Below are 16,693 nucleotides of genomic sequence, written 5' to 3' on the forward strand. Positions count from 1 at the left end.
TCCCCGGGGCCCCTGCCGGCCGTGGACCCTGGGCGGGTGCCGGGGTTGCCGGAGAAAGCCAGAGCTCTCCCGGCTCCCGGCTCCCGGTGAGAGCTGGGCAGGCGGAGTTGGAGGAAACCAAAATCAAACAGCCACTCCGCCCTCCTTTACCCTTCCTCGGGGCCCCAGGGCTGAGCAGGGGCCTCCCGAGCTCCCAGCGGCCGATCCAGCTGTTTGCCGGTGACCTCCGGGCCGGACGGGCGCGCACAGCTGGCGGGCAGCTGGGGCGGGAGACTCTGGGGCTCTGGGGGAGGTGCGCGGGCGGCCCCCCCCCAACCCCCCACGCAGACACCCTCGGGAGCGCCCGGGGGCTTGTCTAGGTCGGGACTCCAGGGCCAGGTGGCACCAGGGGGTCGAGCCGGGAACTCGCTGCAGGGGTACTCAGGAAGACCCTTTTGGGCAAACTTTGCCCGCTTGTCGTGGCGCTCAGCCATTCGGTCCGCGCCTCGGGCGGCCTAGGGCCCAGGAGTGCCCGGTTGTCTCGTTGGTCCCGCAGGCCGCCCCCGAACCGTCCGCCCGCCTGCCAGGGGGCTTCGCCCAGCCGGTGCGTTTGGGTCCCGGGTTGCAACCGAAAGCAGGCAGGACGTAGGCGGAGGCGGAGAAAGAGCGTGCGGTTCTGGAGTTTGTCCACTGGGATGCACTGCGCTCCCGCGCTGGGGAGGAAAGGGCCGGTAGGTGCTGGGACTACTGCCGGAGCCGCCCCCACCGCCGCCCCATCGAAGCTGGGGGGAGTGAGCCGAAGCGAGACCCAAGTGCGCGACCTGATTTTGAGAAATCGGAAGAGTGTCCTCTGTCGAGCGCGCCGAGCCTTGTCTAGCTACCTTTGATTTATGAGACAAACCCGCACCCCGGGGGTAAGCACTGTTTAGAACATCTAGAGAAAATTGTCAAAGGTTATTATCCGCTTTTTTTTTTTTTCGATAGAGGATTTTTCTGGAAAGCGGCACTCCTTTTTCCGGTGGCTGGTTGGCCAGTGTGGGCTTTAAAAGGTTAACGGTGAAGCGAATCCTGTTGGGTATTGGCCTGGCCTGAATCGATACCTTGTGCTTGGACTAGATAAGGTTTAGGCTCCCTGTTCTGGGACGCAGACAAAATGGATCGAGGGCAGCGTTGCCGGGTGACCCCCTCCAGGTGCCCTGCCATCTGCCTCTTAGGTCTCAGCCAGCCCCGGAAGGCCTCGGGAAAGAGCAGAGGGTCCCGGCCCCGGCTCTGGGCTCACCTCCTGCTCCCAGATGCTTCATTTGTGACCGACTGCTGGCAAGTTATTTGAGCTGCTGTGGTTTCTTTCTTTGTTATTATTATTACCACTAAGTTGCTAGATTGGAAGATTAGTACATTTTGATAAGGGGAGAGAAGAGTAAATACCATGGAAAGAAGCCTCTGTGTTGGTTCAGAATTCACTAAAACAGTTCCTCTAAAGCATCCCCAAGCGAGATCTCCTTGGGATTTTGCTGTAGGAAATAGTTCTGTTGGTGATTTTGAAGTTTGACCTTTTGTTGTTGTTTTTTGTTTTTCCTTCAGTGTTAGCACAAGAGATTTTCTGTAAGGGTGCCTCTAAGGACAGCCTGTCACCTGTCTTGGAGGCTGACCGGAGAGGGCTCTGTCATGTCTGTGAGAGCCACCCCCTGGCCAGGAGAGGTGCCGGGCCGGGAGGGTCTGTGTGCTTTTAGCGTCGCACCAGGCGAGGGTCGCGGTAACAAAGCCCGGATCGCTTGCTTGAAAGCTGGAAATGCACTTTTTCCTTGAAGAAAGCCGGTCATCGTCTCTGCTTACACGCCACTCTGTGGCTCCCCAGGGGAGCTCAGGGCACCCCTGCTGCCAGGCTTGGAACCTGGTTGTGTCAGGCAGACGCCGAACCCGGAGCCCAGGTGGTGGAAAGCAGCTCCGGGCGTCACCTGAGCGAGAAGCTCTCTGCTCGGGCTCCCGAGACGAAGTCCGGGCTCGGTGTCTGGCTTCTGTGTTCGGCCAGAGCTGTGCCAACAGCCTTTTCCTCTCACGAGGCGGAAACGGACGGAGTCGGATGGAGCCGTGGCTGTGCCTGCGTGGTGGTGGTGGTCTCAGAGCTGCAAGCACGGATCAAGGTGTCTGTCGAAGGCAGCCCGCAGCTTGACCCGCTGGGTCGGAGCTCCGACAGTAAGGAGCGCGGAGCCCAGCTCGGAGGGGTGCTGAGTAAGCAGGCAGCAGAGTTCGGCTGCCTCCTTGCAAGTGGCCTCGGAGGCTGCAGGCCACCGTGCTGCAGCTTTCCTCAGGGGCTGGGAGCGTACAGGACATCGGCCAGGTGTCCTTCCCAGGCTGTGCTCCCGGGGGGCCGCTCTGTCTGTCCTTCCACCGCACGGCCCCGGGTGCCTGTGTGTCTGCGTGGGGGTGGGCGTGGGACAAAGCGCTGTGACGGTCGGTTTTCACGGGGTGCTTTTCGGCCCCCCCCGAGTGCTGGCCACGCACACGACATCACGTTCGGGCCCAGCACGTGGACCCAGCGGTTTGCCCCTCACCGTCCCCACCTCGAAAGGCAGCTGGGGACTGGCCAGAAGCGTTAGGAGGACGGACGGAGCCAGAGGCTCTGTCCACAGGCGTCGCCCTCCCGGTGAAGCCTGGCTCGTGCCCATTTCCAGCTGCTGACACCAAATTGGTCGCAGCCGGAATCCATCGCGCGTTCGCGGCTGGGATGCTCATCAGGGACAAGGATGCTGGAATAAATGGCCATTCTGGGAGGCAGCTCGAATCTTTCCACCGCGGGGGCGCGTCCCCCTCCCCTCATGCCACGCCCACCCAGGGGATCCACCGGCCAAGCGGAGGAGGGGCTGGCGGGCTCTTCCCAGCCTGTCCTTTCTGTTGATTTATTGTAATCACCTGCTTCCTTTTCTTCCGTGCATCCAAGAGGGCGATAAGTAGGGAGCAGGGCAAGCCAGCGGAGACAGCTCCACGCCTCCCCGAGACGCCTGTCTCCGTGTCTCCGGAGAGGGACTAGCCTGCTTCCCCGCTGCGTCCTGCGTCCTCTTGGCTGGGGTGGCTCAGCTGTCCGTGGGATCTGCGGCAGCCCAGCCTGGCCTTGCCGTCCCCCAGCCCGCTGGCCTGGGCACCACCAAGATGTCTGGCACAAGACGTTTCCCTTCACTTCCCTGGGCTTTTTGTGCCCAGACTACCCTACGCAGCCCTGTGGATAAAAGCTGCACCCTGGGTCTTGATGAAGTGAATAACCAGCAAACCCCGACCCACCCATGACTCCTGAGCCTTCCAGAGCCCAGGGGCTCCTGTCTGGGGTTACATAAGAGTCCTCTGCTTTCCATATGAGTAGTTGCCAAGTTTTCTTCAAAGGGCTACAAGTCAGTAGAGACCAAATTGATGTACAGATTAGCTTGGGAAGCCAAATATATCCTTGATCTAGATTTTCATGTTTGAAGTCTGGCTCAAGAGGGTTTCTCCTGCCCGATGCCGGTCAGACACGAGGGGGAGGCAGGAGCTGGGCCTTGCCGGAGCTGGAGCAGACCAGCCATGGGGCCCACTGACTCTCCTTCTCTAAGACCCCCTTCCAGGAATTCAAAGGAGTCGGTGAGTCATGAGGCCGCCCGAGTGGGGACCGGCAGTTACGTAACTCAGATTAAGTCTCAGTTAATAGAAAGTCAGAGGTTGCAGCCTGCCCCTGTCAGAGTTTCGGGGGCCCTGGGGTTGGGGGGCCGGGCTGCCCGGTTCTCCTGCCACGTCAGGGCGGGATCGGATGTGATCGCCTGCAGGAGGCCTGGCTGCCCCAGCCCCCCACTTGGGCCAGCACTCTGCGCTCCGGCAATCGGCGAGGAACAGTGGGGTATTTCTTCACCGCCAGGCCCCCCAAACCCCTTCCAGAGGAGGGTGCAGGATTGGGGCCAGCTGCCTGATCGTGTCCCAGCAGCCCCTGGACGGGCCCGGTGAGCTGTGCTGGGTTGCTGGGTCTTGTCTTCTCTCTCTGGCACGGGCTCCGGGAGACTGAGGAGCCAGAGGCCCAACATTGCTCTATGGGGGGAGGGGATCCTCATCACTGTGAGCCTCTCCGGCACTGAAGGCGAGCCCAGCACAGGGGTGGCAGGTTGGGTGGGAGTCCGTGTTGGCAAAGGGCAGGGCCCTGCCACTGGACCAAGGGGACCCGGGGAGGGGGTGCTGGGCTAGTATTTGCATTTCTGTCCCCTGCCTACACTCTGCAGAGGGTGTCACTTTGTTCCCCGCCCCCCCCCCCCCCCGCCACCCCTCAGGAAAGGTTGGTGGCAGCCATGCTGGGTCTATCCCTGCTTCTGCCCTCCTAGCCTGTCATCCACCATGCCTGTGCTGTCCGCTCGCTCGGACGTCTGCCCTTTGCTGCACTTCTTTGTGGCCAGCCAGGGAGCACTGGTGTGGCAGGACCCACTGCTCCTCTGCCCTCCCTCTGTTCCCACCCCATGTGGACAGTTGCCTGGCCCATGTGGCTGCTGAAGCCTTGTTGCCGGCCCTCCCGGGGGAGTCAGTGCTTGGGCCTGTGCGTGACCTTAGGGGCTTCTGGAAAGCGAAGCGTCTGGACCTTGGAGACCAAGGGGGTGTGTCCACTGGAAACCGGTGCTCAGGCTTCCTGCTTTGCCCGGAAGAGCAGCCCTGGTCTCTGGACTGTGGGCTCACGAGGGCAGGGACTGAGCCTCGTCCTTTACTGCCTCCTGAGAAGAGTGCGTGGCACACAGCAAAAGCTCAGGAGACGTCTGCGCCTGAGTAAACGTGTCCGTCTGGCACCGTGCCCTTGCTTTGTCAAGTCTTGCCCTGTGGTTACTCGTCCTTAACTCTGAGGCGTAGGAAAGGAATTCCCAGCCGGACCTGCCTCAGGTGTAGGCCCTGTCCTGCCCCACAGAGGTACACCATTTCTTCCACCCTACTTCCTGGAGCTCACATTTCCACCATTAGAGATTCTTTTCTTTGCTGTGAGATTTAGTCACAATTGGAATGCAGACATGTTTGGGAAAAAAGCAATCCTTATTGAGCCTATCAGTCATCACGGGTTTGCTAGGAGTGAAAGTATCTGATATCTAAGTGTCTGGGAGGAGGAGTGGCTGTAGATGGGAAGGAAACACGAAGGCAGGTGGCACAGGGGTGGCGGTGGGGTCGAGGGGGAAGGTACCACCGAGGGAGGTTGGGGAGATGTGGGGTGAGGGTGGGCTTGGGGTCAAATGCAAACTATTGGCCTCACAACTGGACTCCGTTCTCCCCTCCCTTTGGCTTTTTTGGGGACGGGAAAGTGGGTTCATGCACGGGACTAGGAAAACGTGGAGCTGACGGAGGCAGCTCCTTTGAAAGAGAAGGTTCTGGTCAGTCTGTGAGTCCACAGGTGGGCGGGTAGGTAGATGTTGAGGAGCAGTCGTGATGCACACACACCTCTGGCCCCTGTGCTCCTGTCCCAACGGTGAGCTGCAGAATTTGTGCCGGACCAGATAGCACGTGTCTGCTTTTCTCAAAACGTTGGGGCAAAACTGACCTACGTTATCTTAGTTTCAGGTGCCCAGCTGGATGATCCGGTGTTTGTAAGTCGAATCGGCGTCCAGCCCTTTGCTCAGTTACAGAATTTTCTCCCCCCAACTGGTGGTTGCTGGAGTGTGGGGTGGGGGTGGGCAAAATGGGCACAGGGGGTCGAAAGCTGCAAATACGCGGTCATAAAATGAGTCACGGAGTGGCACGGGCGGCCTGGCAGCTCTTAGTTAATCCGACACGTCCGCCTTCAATGTCTGTGCACCCGAGAGATGATGCCCCGATCCCCGATCTCGTATTCATTTCATCCACACCTGTAGTCCGCTCCTGATTCCCGCGTGCCTGGGGGCTGGCTGGCTGTGAGCAGGTGCCATGCAGACTCCAAAATAAGAAGGTTTCTGCCCTCGAAGACCCCACACTCCAGTAATGGGGGGGCATACGTGTTGGGGTAGAAATAGTGTTGCCAGGGCAGAGATCAGCACCGTCCGCTAGGAGGAGAATATGGGCCACGGCTGGGACTTGGGAGCCTCAGGGGGCTGTGGGTTGTCATACTGGACAGTGTCCTGTGGAGACTTAGAAGTGACAAAAGGAGATGTTTCAGAGCCTGCCACCCCTCCCCCTAACCAGTGTGGGACTTCGGTGCCATCGCTTGTTAGTATGAGCTCCGCGGAGGGTCAGGCTGGCCAGCAGTGGACAATTGCTGTGCGTGCCACATCCTCTGTGCCTGGTCAGGCCAGTGATGCAGGTAGAGCACTGAGCAGGTAGAGGGCTGAGGCAACAGCTAATGGCCTTCGGGCCCAGTCGTCCCAAGTGAGAGACAGCTGGCCTGCAGGTAGGTGGTTCACACCTTCTGGAGCCGCTCCCATACTGGGTTGTAAGGAAGTGCTTTTGGGGACTTAGGAGGGGGTGACGGAGCCTGCTGACTTGTAACAGAGGTGTCACAGGCCAGCGGACAGCCAGCGGAGGGCTAAGACAGCAAATGAGAGAATAAGACAGAAGGCCGGTCACCTTCTGAAGGGAGAGCTGACCCCCTAGAGGGACAGTTCCAGGGTGGTGCCCCAGGGTGCCCCAGAGCCAGCATCGGCTGGAATGTACCAGTGGCTCCCGAAGGAACACACTCGGGGGTGACAGACATCCCCCGGGCTTCTCCCGCAGCGTGCGCACCAGACCTGACCCGAGGGCAGGCCTTCATCCTCTCCCCTGAACTTAGCGCTTATCACCTATGTGATCCTGAGAGTCTGTGTCACCTTGGGCCTCGTGGGAGGAGGACAAATGGTGAATTGCCAAGGTCTGGTTCTAATGAAGACGTTTAGGAATATTATTCCAGATAAAGGTGTGTGTGTGCGTATGTGTGTGTGTTGTGTGTGTGTGTGTGTGTGTGTGTGTGTGTGTGTGTGTGTTGGGCACTTTGGAGACCAGTGGACATCAATGCACTTATAGAGGGCCTGGCTGGGTCAGTCAGTTGAGTGCCCGACTCTTGATTTTGGCTCAGGTCATGATCTCACAGTTCATGGGTTCAAGCCCCACATTGAGCTCTGCCCTGACGGCTCAGTGCCTGCTTGGGATCCTCTCTCTCTCTCTCTCTCTCTCTCTCTCTCTCTCTCTCTCTGCCCTTCCCCAGCTCATGCTCTCTCCCAAAATAAATTAAAAAAAAAAACTTAAAAAAAACACTTATACCGGGAGCTCCAACTCCAGGTGAAAAGACCAGTTCTTAAAACAAAACTCCTCCCGCAGAAGGACGCTTGCTGTGTTCACAGGGTTAGGCGTCTAATAAGAAAGGGTGGACCGTGCCTCATGAGAACCTGGCTGCTGATAAAAAATAAAAAATCCTTAACGAGATATTAGCAAACCATGTTTCACCGTATGTGGAAAGAAGCGTATACCATGTGGGGTTTATTCTAGGGGTACAGAAATGGCTCCACATTTGAAAGTCGGTCAAGGCAATCTGTCAAATGAAAGACTGAAGCAGAAACACCATATGAGCCTCTGCATGTGATGAATTCAGCATCTGTCCATGAGAACTGCCAGAGGTGTAGGAACAGAGGCTCACTTTCTCCACAAAAGCCCACAGCTAACTTCACGCCTAATGCTACGAAACTGGAAGCTTTTCTCCTGGAGATCAGGAATCAGCCGGGGATGTCTGCTCTCACCACTCTCACTCAGCACAGTGCTGGAAGTCCTAGCCAGGGGGACAGAGGATGAAAAGGCAAGAAAGACATACAGAAAGGGAGAAATAGAACTGTTCCTATTTGCAGATGATGCGATTGTCCACACACCAAGTCTCATGTAATCTATTAAAAAAAAAAAAACCTTCTAGAGCTAATGAATGATTTCAGCAAGGTTGGAGGACACAAGAGAAGTGAATCACATTCCCATCTATTAGTAACAAACACCTGGACCCTGAAATAAGAAATGCAGTGGCATTTACAGTCACTCCCCGAAACGAGACATTTCAGTGTAGACCTAACGAATCGTGTTATGCTCATGACTCGTGTGCCCAGGGCTATGTGGTGCTGATGGAGGAAATCAAAGAAGAATCCAAATAATGGAAAGCCATACCATGTTCATGGACAGAGAGACTCAAGGAAGGAGGTCACTTCTCAAACTGATATAGAAGGTTAACATAATTCTTATCAACATCCAGCAAAACATTTGCACGCGTGGATGAGATTCTTCTAAAATGCATATGTGAAGAGAGGGGACCTAGCGATACCTAAAACCGTTTTGAAAAAGAATAATAAAGTGAGAGGAATCAGTGTGATTACAAGGCTTATTATGTAGCTGCCATAATCAAGACTGTGTGTCTTAATGGAGGAACAGATATATAGATTTTTCCAGAGATAGATTCCCACAAATATGCCCAGCTGATTTTTGATCAAGGTGCTAATTCAGTAGAGGAGAGAGAGCATTTTCCAACTAATTGTACTGGAACAGTAGGACATTCATAGCCAAGAGCAAACAAACAAACAAGAACCTTGATATTAGGTCTCCTATCTAATGCAAAATTAACTCGAAATGGGTTACATAATTACGTGTAAAATGTAAAACTGGAAAAGCTTTTAGGAAAAAAAAAACAGAAATTATTCAAGATGTGAGACTAGGCAGAAAGCTCTCAGACTTGCCACCAAAATCATAATCCATAAAAGGGAAAAAAAAACTAATACATTGGATCTCATCAAGGGTTTATAATTTTCTCTGTGAAAGACTCTCCTACGAGGGTGGAAAGACACATCGCAGAGTGGGAGAGAATGTTCGCAAACCGCATACCTGACAAAGGGCTAGTGTCTGAAAACATAAACCCCTCTCAAAACGCAGCAGTGAAGAAGTTGAACAATCCAATTAGAAGCAGGTGAAAGTCTCACCAAACGGGAGTGCCAGTTAGTCGAAAAGCATGGGGAGAGACGTTCAATGTCACTTCTCATCTGTGAGAATGGCTGAAACAAAAACTCCTGGCAATGGGACGCTGGCAGGGACGTAGAGAAACTGAGTCCCTCCCACACCGCTGGCGGGAAGGCACAATGGTTACAGCTGCTCTAGAAGGCAATTTGACAGTTTCTGACAACGCTGAACATGGAGTTGCCATGCGGTTGAGGTTTTCGCCCCTGGGCGTTCACGCCAGAGAAATGCAGATGTGCAGCAATGCCAATATCCTGCTTATATCTTTGTGCCCTGATTTTGTAAGATGTTGCTGCTGGGGAAGCCGGGTAAGGGCTGCAGGATCTCTCCGTATTACATAGTACAGTGCTTGTGAAAATCTACGATTAACTTAAAATAAAAACTTCATTAAGGAACGAATAGCCTGTACTTATCTGCCAGAGACTGGCATCTGATTGTTTGGGGAGTAGGTGTAACGGGTAGGCACCATGTGTTTGGAATGAACGACGGTTGGGTCCTGTGGAAGTGGGGCAAGGGGCAGAAACAATACTTTATGAAAGTGGCCATGTCGTTCTGCCACATTCTTTAGAATGCAAAATAGAGCAGCATGTGAATGTGCGGTGTGGCTAATGTGATGAGATCCATCATCAGTGACAGTCATAAATGACCTGGTGCATAATTATTGGATAAGAAGACCCGTCCAGATCCTTATATAAATCAGGTCAGTTCTGAAAATAGAGCAGCCTTTTTGGGGACAGTCCCACTTTCCAGCCCTGGCACGTAGGGTGGCTCCAAGACCATGCTCCGAGGATTTGGAGTCAAACGCGGACGGAAACAGTTGGTTTCCAGATCAGCAAGACGTGAGCCTCAAGTTGGTGAAGGCAATGGTCTGTGGCTTTGCTTGTTTACATTTCCTTTTGGTCTTTATGAGAAAAGCACTGCAGTGTGTTGTGTGTGCATGGGTGCACATGTACAAGCATGAATGAGTGCGCACACGTGTGTGTGTGTGTGTGTGTGTGTGTGTGTGTGTGTGTGTATACGCACGAGGATATGCATTCTGTAAATGCTTGTTGAATGGGGAGCTTTGCATCATTCCAAAGGCTCTACGTTGGATTTGGTCGTGAGCTTCTGTGACCCCATGGGCTGGACCCGCGGCTTCTCTTTCCATCCATTCAGGTTTAGCTAGGAGGCGCCAGGCCACCGCAGTTCCTGATCTTGTCACAAGCCAAGCTTTGTGCTAGGTGACCCAGCCAACCCCCGTCCTCTTGGCCCGTCCTCAGGATCCTCATGATGACCCTGCAGCGTGGGCATGGTTGCTCTTCCCTTACAAAGGAGGAAACTGAAGCTCAGAGAGGTTAAGTGATTTGCCTAAGGTCACACAGCTAGCTAGCAAGAGAGCTCTGATTTTTTTTTTAAGTTTATTTACTTCGTTTTGAAAGAAAGAGCGAGCGAACGAGCGAGCTGGGGAGGGGCAGAGAGGGGGAGAGAGAGAGAATCCCAAGCAGGCTTTACATTGTCAGCACAGAGCCCGATGTGGGGCTTGAACTCACGAACCGTGAGATCATGATGCAGGCCAAAATCTAGGGTTGGACGCTCAACTGACTGAGCCAGCCAGGCGCCCTGAGAGCTGAGACTCGAACCCAGGTTTCGTGGACTCCCAGGTCTATTTGTGTTCTTACCATTGCCCCGTATGGCTCCCACGTTTTGGATAAAATCTACCTCTCATTCTTTCGGTTAAGTTACACAGTGTCCCTTTGGGAAAAACAAAAACAAAATCCAAAACAAACAAACAACAAACAGAACTGGAGGGGCCCACCTGCTGTGGTGTCAGGTCCTTGTGCCCAGCTGATGTCAGAATCACGCGTCCTTCCGGCAACCAGACTTTTAGGTAGAAGTTTTATAGTCTAAGCGAGGGACTGTTTTGTAGCAAAGAATTGATGAAATGTCACAAAGGGGTGAAAACATGTCTGTGACACAGATACTGTTATTCAGCCTACTTAATAATTAAAAAAAATATGTCAGCAACTCCACGGAGGCCCCTCTTGAGAGCTCTTGTGAAATTACACTGCGGAAATGAATGAATGGCCACACTGAGGAGGTTGGGTTCACATAACATAAGTCTGGGCAGAAGGATTGTCTGCCGCGTGTGTGCGTGTGTGCACGTTTGTTTATTGGAGTATAATTTATATCCCCTAACATTCCCCCATTTTGAGTGTACGATCCGATGATTTTTAGTAAATTTGCCGTGTGTGCAAACGCGTCTGTCGCCCCCGATGGGATCCCCGGTTCTGTTCACAGCCAATCCCCATTTCTACCTTCAGACTCACGCAACCTCTGATCTGATTTTGGTCTCTGTGGATTTGCCTGTTCGGGCATTTCGAACGTGGAAACCTACCACGTGCCATCGCGCACATGCTTTCTTCACTCGGCCTCATGTCCCGTGAGGATTCTGTGGGTTGGAGCGTGGCTCTTTGTTCTCTGTTCTTTCTGAGTGGCATTCCGTTTGCGGACGTACCCCTGTCGGTTTGTCCATTGGCTGGTTAACGGGAGCTTGGCTTCTTTCTTCTTTGAGGCTCGCACAAGTCATGCAGCTGTGAACATTGCTCTCACCCCCCCCCCCCTTGCTGCCCCAGGACCCTGTAAGCACAGACAGCAAGGCTCTGGGGTGCGGCGGTCGGAGAAGCCCCCTTGTGTTACCGAGTCGGTGGCAATGCACCGGGCAGGGGTCCAGGATTCCACCCCTGGGTTTGGATTTGCTCCTTCCCTTTGCTCTAAACAAGGGGCTGACTGCACACAAGCCATTGTTTATTTGTTCATTTTTCATTTGATAAACATTTATTGAGTGTCAACGGTGTCTCGCCTTGAAGAGATAAAGGAGAGCAAAGCTTTGTGTTCTGCCTTGGTGCAAAGATACCACGAAGGGGAACATGTGACTCATTAGAAGGGCTCCCGGCTCGGGGCTCCTGCGGGGCTCAGGCGGTTACGCATCCGACTCTTGGTTTCGGTTCAAGTCATGATCTCATGGTTCGTGGGTTTGAACGCCACGTTGGGCTCTGCACTGACGGTGTGGAGGCTGCTTGGGATTCTCTCTCCTCCCTCTCTCTCTCTCTCTACCTTTCCCCTGCTCACACTCTTGCTCTCTCTCTCAAAATAAATGAATGAACTTTTTTTTTTTTTTTTAAAAAGAAGGGCTCCCTGCTGAGCTGAGCGTGGTGTGGTCCCCCAGGGCTGGAGGAGGGCAGTGTGTGGCCTGGGACTGGAGGAGAGGGGGCTGGCAGGTGGTCCTGCAGAACGTCCCCTGGCCTCTGAGCCTTGTCTCCTGCACGGGCCTTTCCACGGGGCCTGGGGGAGGCAGCTGTGCTTACCTGGGATCGAGGACTCCCTTCCGGCGGGACAGTGGTGCAAGTTTAGGGGAGTCCACCCCCAGGGAGTACCTTAGAGCGAAGGGCTTTAGCACATCTTTGTAGATGGAAGGGGCTGTGCCGTCCGTAAGCACAGGCCTGTAGATGCCGCGCGTGTGTGCCAAGGTGGGGTTAGTTCCAGGGGGAGCTGGGAGCTTTGAAGAACCTGGTTTGAACAGAGGAAGAAGTGAAGCGACTAGTTACTATTATGCGAGGACACAGTACATTTACCGGTTATCCCAAGCCCGCGTGTCTGGTAGGGGGCCGTGAGGAGGCTGGGCCCTTGGCGTCCCTCCCAGGCTGGTCCCGTGAGCTTGGGCAGGAGTCATGGCCCAGCTGGCCCTACAGGGTCTCTGCTCCCAGATGCCGGTCTGACTGCTGGTGTCAAAAGCAGGGGCTTCCCAGACCTGGGCGGGTGAGGAGACCCCACTCCGGGGACCAGAGCTGACTGGTGGTAGCCTCCTCGAGCTCTGTGTCGAGGAGGGTTTTGCATTCTCCCGAGGCTTGGAGAGAAAGGGTGCCCACCGACTGGTCGTCGTATCTACCCTGTGCCAGGGAGTTGCCCTGCCTCCCCAGAAGGTCCGAAGACAGAGCTTGTGAGTTGGGGTGGGCTGGACACCCTCCTGGAGGCGCGTGCATGTTAGCGTGTGCTTATTGTGAGTGCCTGATTACGGTGTTCCAGGCACTGTCCCAACACTTGACCCGTCTTAACTTGTCCTTCCAGCACTGCTGTGACACAGGCACTTAATTATGTCCTCTTCCCCACAGGTTGGGTGGGGAAGGTGAGGTTGGGTGATCTGTCCAAGTGACACAACAAGGGAACAGCAGAGACGGGGCTCACACCGGGGCTATTGGGCCCTGCCGCTTGTCCTCTGCACCGTCACATCCTGCCCTTACCTTTCTGGAAGGCAGTGCACGGCTGTTGGTTGTATTCAAGACACGTGACATCCACCAGGCCCAGGCAGGCGGCAAAGCGTGGGATTGGAGCCCAGCATCGAAGGCCAGTGTCCTGCCTCCCCAACTCTGTGCGGAGCACACGCGGGTGCCCAGGATAGGGAGGTGAAAATGACACATCCTGACCTTCGTGTATTCTGAGCCTGGCGGGAAAGGTGATGGCTATGGAGTGTGCCCTTGTGACAACAGAAGCCCGTCCACGTGGTTCGGGGGGGACAGCGTCCCTGAAGTCGGGTCTTCCTGGGGACCAGCTGGGTAGCCACGGAGGAGTGAACGCGGCTGGTCAGTTCTGCCCCACGGTTGGCCGCGGGGCCCCCAGACAGCGCTCTCCTGCTGGAGGTGGGTGGGGAGCACTGTCCCCATGCAGGCCTGGGAAGTAACTGGTGATTTGGGGGAGGGAGCAGGTCATGTCTGCACCTGCTTCTGTTTCCTTAGGAAAACCTTCGCAGACACTCCATTGGCTCCAAAGTGCTTCTGCCCGGGGCCCCTAAATAGCATCTAGATAGCCTAGCTCACCTTTCACGTGAGTCCCGCCCTCCTGGGCCAATGACCTCGATCAAAAATAAACCTCAGGCCACAGTTTCAATCTCCCAGATCGTTTTAGCAAAGGTGAAGAGATTCCCCGGGCCGATAGGCTCCATTGACATGCACCTACTCTCTTTTAAAACTGACTTTTCTAAAACAGAATCGGTTCCCAGGCAGAGGCATCCTGTGTCCGTATTGCAAGGCCAGCCTTGTGGCCAAAAGCCTCAGCCGAAAGCCCTGTCCCAGCACTTGGCACAGAGTATGGAATAACGAGGCGGGGGAGAGCCCACCCAGGAGTTCGCTTTCCCCCACTCCCCCACCCCCTCTTTTTCGTGACGAGAAAACGCAGGACTGTACCCAGATGCTGAAAAAAGCTGTACTTCCTGCCGAGGGACATGGTGGCTTTCAGAACGCAAGGATTCTTTAGGGAGCCAATTATGCAAGACAAGAGTAAGCATGTTTATTTTTATGACACCGCATTTCAAACTCCCAGAAAATGTTGATGGAGCGGCCCCATTAGGCGCCCGGGTGCCCCCCGATGCTGTGGCATTACACCCTGCAGGTTTGCAGGGAGCGCTTGCAGGCTCCCAGTTAGAGCCCCGCGCCGGGCTGATCTACTGCCCGTTGCCACCCCGGAGGTCTCCTTCAGCCCCCACAGATCCAGCCTCCTTCTTCCCTCAGCGTCTTCCAGGCTAATGAGATTCTCTGCACGGAAGCCTGATGCTCAGGAACCCGGAGCCCCAAGCTCACTGTGACCGTGTCTCCTCTTCAGGTTCCCATGTCCAGGGTGACAAGGGAGGTAGTTCAGGGCTATGATATTGTAGCACCAGCCACCCGGGCGGTCACCAGGATTGCACCCTAGGCTGGCTCTGGGCCTGGTGGGGCCCAGGATGGCTCCCTTCCGCAGACAAAGGTGAAGTGCCCCTCGCGTGCAGGTGCTGTGCTGGGCACGGGCGCGGGAGAACCCTACCCTGGTCTGGGGGGAACATTTGAGGGGAGCGGGGCAGAGGCACCAGTGACATTTCAGGAGCCAAGAGGAAGAAGCCTGTGGCTTTACCTGCAGCCATTGGGAAGGCTTCCTGGAGGAAGTGATGCTTGACCCCCATCAGGAAGGAGGAGTAGAAGGAAGGAAGTGGGCCCAAGAAGGAGGGTGCATCCAGGCAGAGGCACGAGGGTGCCTGGTCTTCTCGTGCCGGTGCCTCATAGGGGCGCCGAGGCCCCCGGTGGTTAAGTGACTTGCCGACTCCCCACCTCTTGGCTCTGGGGGGAGCCCAGGTGCAAGGTGTGGGTGGAGCCGGTGCATCTGGCACGGGCTGCAGGTTTTGCACAGCTGAGCAGCACGTGCTCATGGGACACCAGAGGGAGGAGGCAGATCAGGACTCGGGCTTCCCTCCCCAGGCTGGGAGCCTTGGGGGGTCCTGAGGGAGCACTGCTCCATCACCCCGGGGTGTTCAGGGGGACAGGGGGTGCCAGCAGCCATGGAGAGACCCCCAGGGAGCAAGCGGGCCTGCTGGAGCCCCCCCCCCACCCCAGCAGGGCCTGCGGTTCTGTGCCAGCCCCCCGTGGGGGCCCCGGGAGACCCCAGATGGGGAGGGGCTCGGGTCGGGAAGACAGCCCAGCCGGGCCCCTCGGTCGGAGGCATGGCTGTGTGGTGAGTGTCTGGTCTGTTCTCCCTCGGAATTACTCTTAGGGAGGGGACAAGCGTGAGACCCCACCGGGACAGCGCCCGACCTGCTCCGACCCCCACACCTTTCTTTTTGTCCCTGTTTCTGCATTTTTTCCACCCTCAGAGGCCCCTCCCACCCCTCCCCTTGGAGAAGCCCACCCCTACTCATCCTGCCCTCTCGGCACCCACATTGGCATTTCGAGAAAAGCCCCCAACGTGCAAAGTGATGGAGCAGTAGATGAGTTCAATGTGTGTTTCACATAGAAGCAGGGACACTTCGGGGGCTTGTTCCTCCCCAGGTACTGTGCTCAGGGTGGTCCAAACCTGTGTGGCTGTGAAGCTAAAATAGCTTCGGAAGGAGCTGTGTGTGTGCACCTGTGTGTGTGGAAGTGTGTGTCTTGTGGAGTATGTGTGCCTGTGTTTGTGTGCGGGTGGAATATGTGTGTGTATCTGTCTGTGTGTGTCCGTGTGTTTCGAGTACGTGTGTGTCCGTCTGTGCACGTGTGTGTGGAATGCAGTGGGGCAGGGGCAGTGGACTTGAAAATCAGTGAATAAATCCTCCCTGTTCGTCCATCAGCTGCTGAGTAGTTTGGAACCTTAATTAACAAAATCTCTCCAAAGCCCTCCAAGGTCAGGAAATACCATTAGTCTTATTTCACAGATGGGTAAACTGAGGCACTGCAGGGTTCAGCAGTTTTCCTAAGGCCACACAAGCTCTGCAGGGTGGCACCTCAGGACTCCCCGTGGAACTTGACTGGGCCACTGCATGGCGGGCCGCAGTTCTGGGCGGGACATCTGGGGAGCACGGGCACATCCTTCCCGTGTCCTGTGCGCTGTGCGTCTTCAGGCACCCCAGCCGGGAGACGGGCTGTGTCTGGGGCTGATGTGCCTGGGGCACAGCCTCTCTGGTGAGCATTCTTGCTGGGCCCTGCCTGCACTTTATTATCCTTCACTCATTTGTCAGTGACAGAAGTCCAGGGCAGTGGGGAGAGACAACAGGGAGGGTGGGCTTCCTGCTCTACCCTCAGTGATCTCCCTCAGCCCCTCCCATTAGTTTGAGACCCCCCTCTTGTGTAGGAATTCCAGGGCCCTACTGAGTCACAGGGGGTGGAATTCATGTCGGTGGCCATGGAGCGTATTTGGATTTCATAGGAGGGACCCAGACTCATCCAACAGGAGGAACTCAGACTCAGCCAACACGAGGGACCCAGACTCAGCCAACAGGAGGAACTCAGACTCAGCCAACAGGAGACCCAGACTCAGCCAACAGGAGGGACTC

General features: G+C 55.6%; 1 protein-coding gene across 1 annotated transcript in view; it reads left to right on the top strand.

Moving 5' to 3' along the window:
* The first annotated feature begins 684 nt into the window (after nucleotides 1–684).
* AJAP1 (adherens junctions associated protein 1) overlaps nucleotides 685–16,693 on the top strand; it is a 127,056-nt gene continuing 111,047 nt past the window's right edge. Inside the window, exon 1 of the mRNA XM_040459482.1 lies at nucleotides 685–893. The gene's annotated coding sequence lies outside the window, so the exon portion shown is untranslated. The remainder of the gene's footprint in view (nucleotides 894–16,693) is intronic.

This window comes from Herpailurus yagouaroundi, unplaced genomic scaffold (assembly GCF_014898765.1).
Source record: "Herpailurus yagouaroundi ecotype Mexico unplaced genomic scaffold, PumYag 77, whole genome shotgun sequence".
NCBI lineage: Eukaryota > Metazoa > Chordata > Mammalia > Carnivora > Felidae > Herpailurus > Herpailurus yagouaroundi.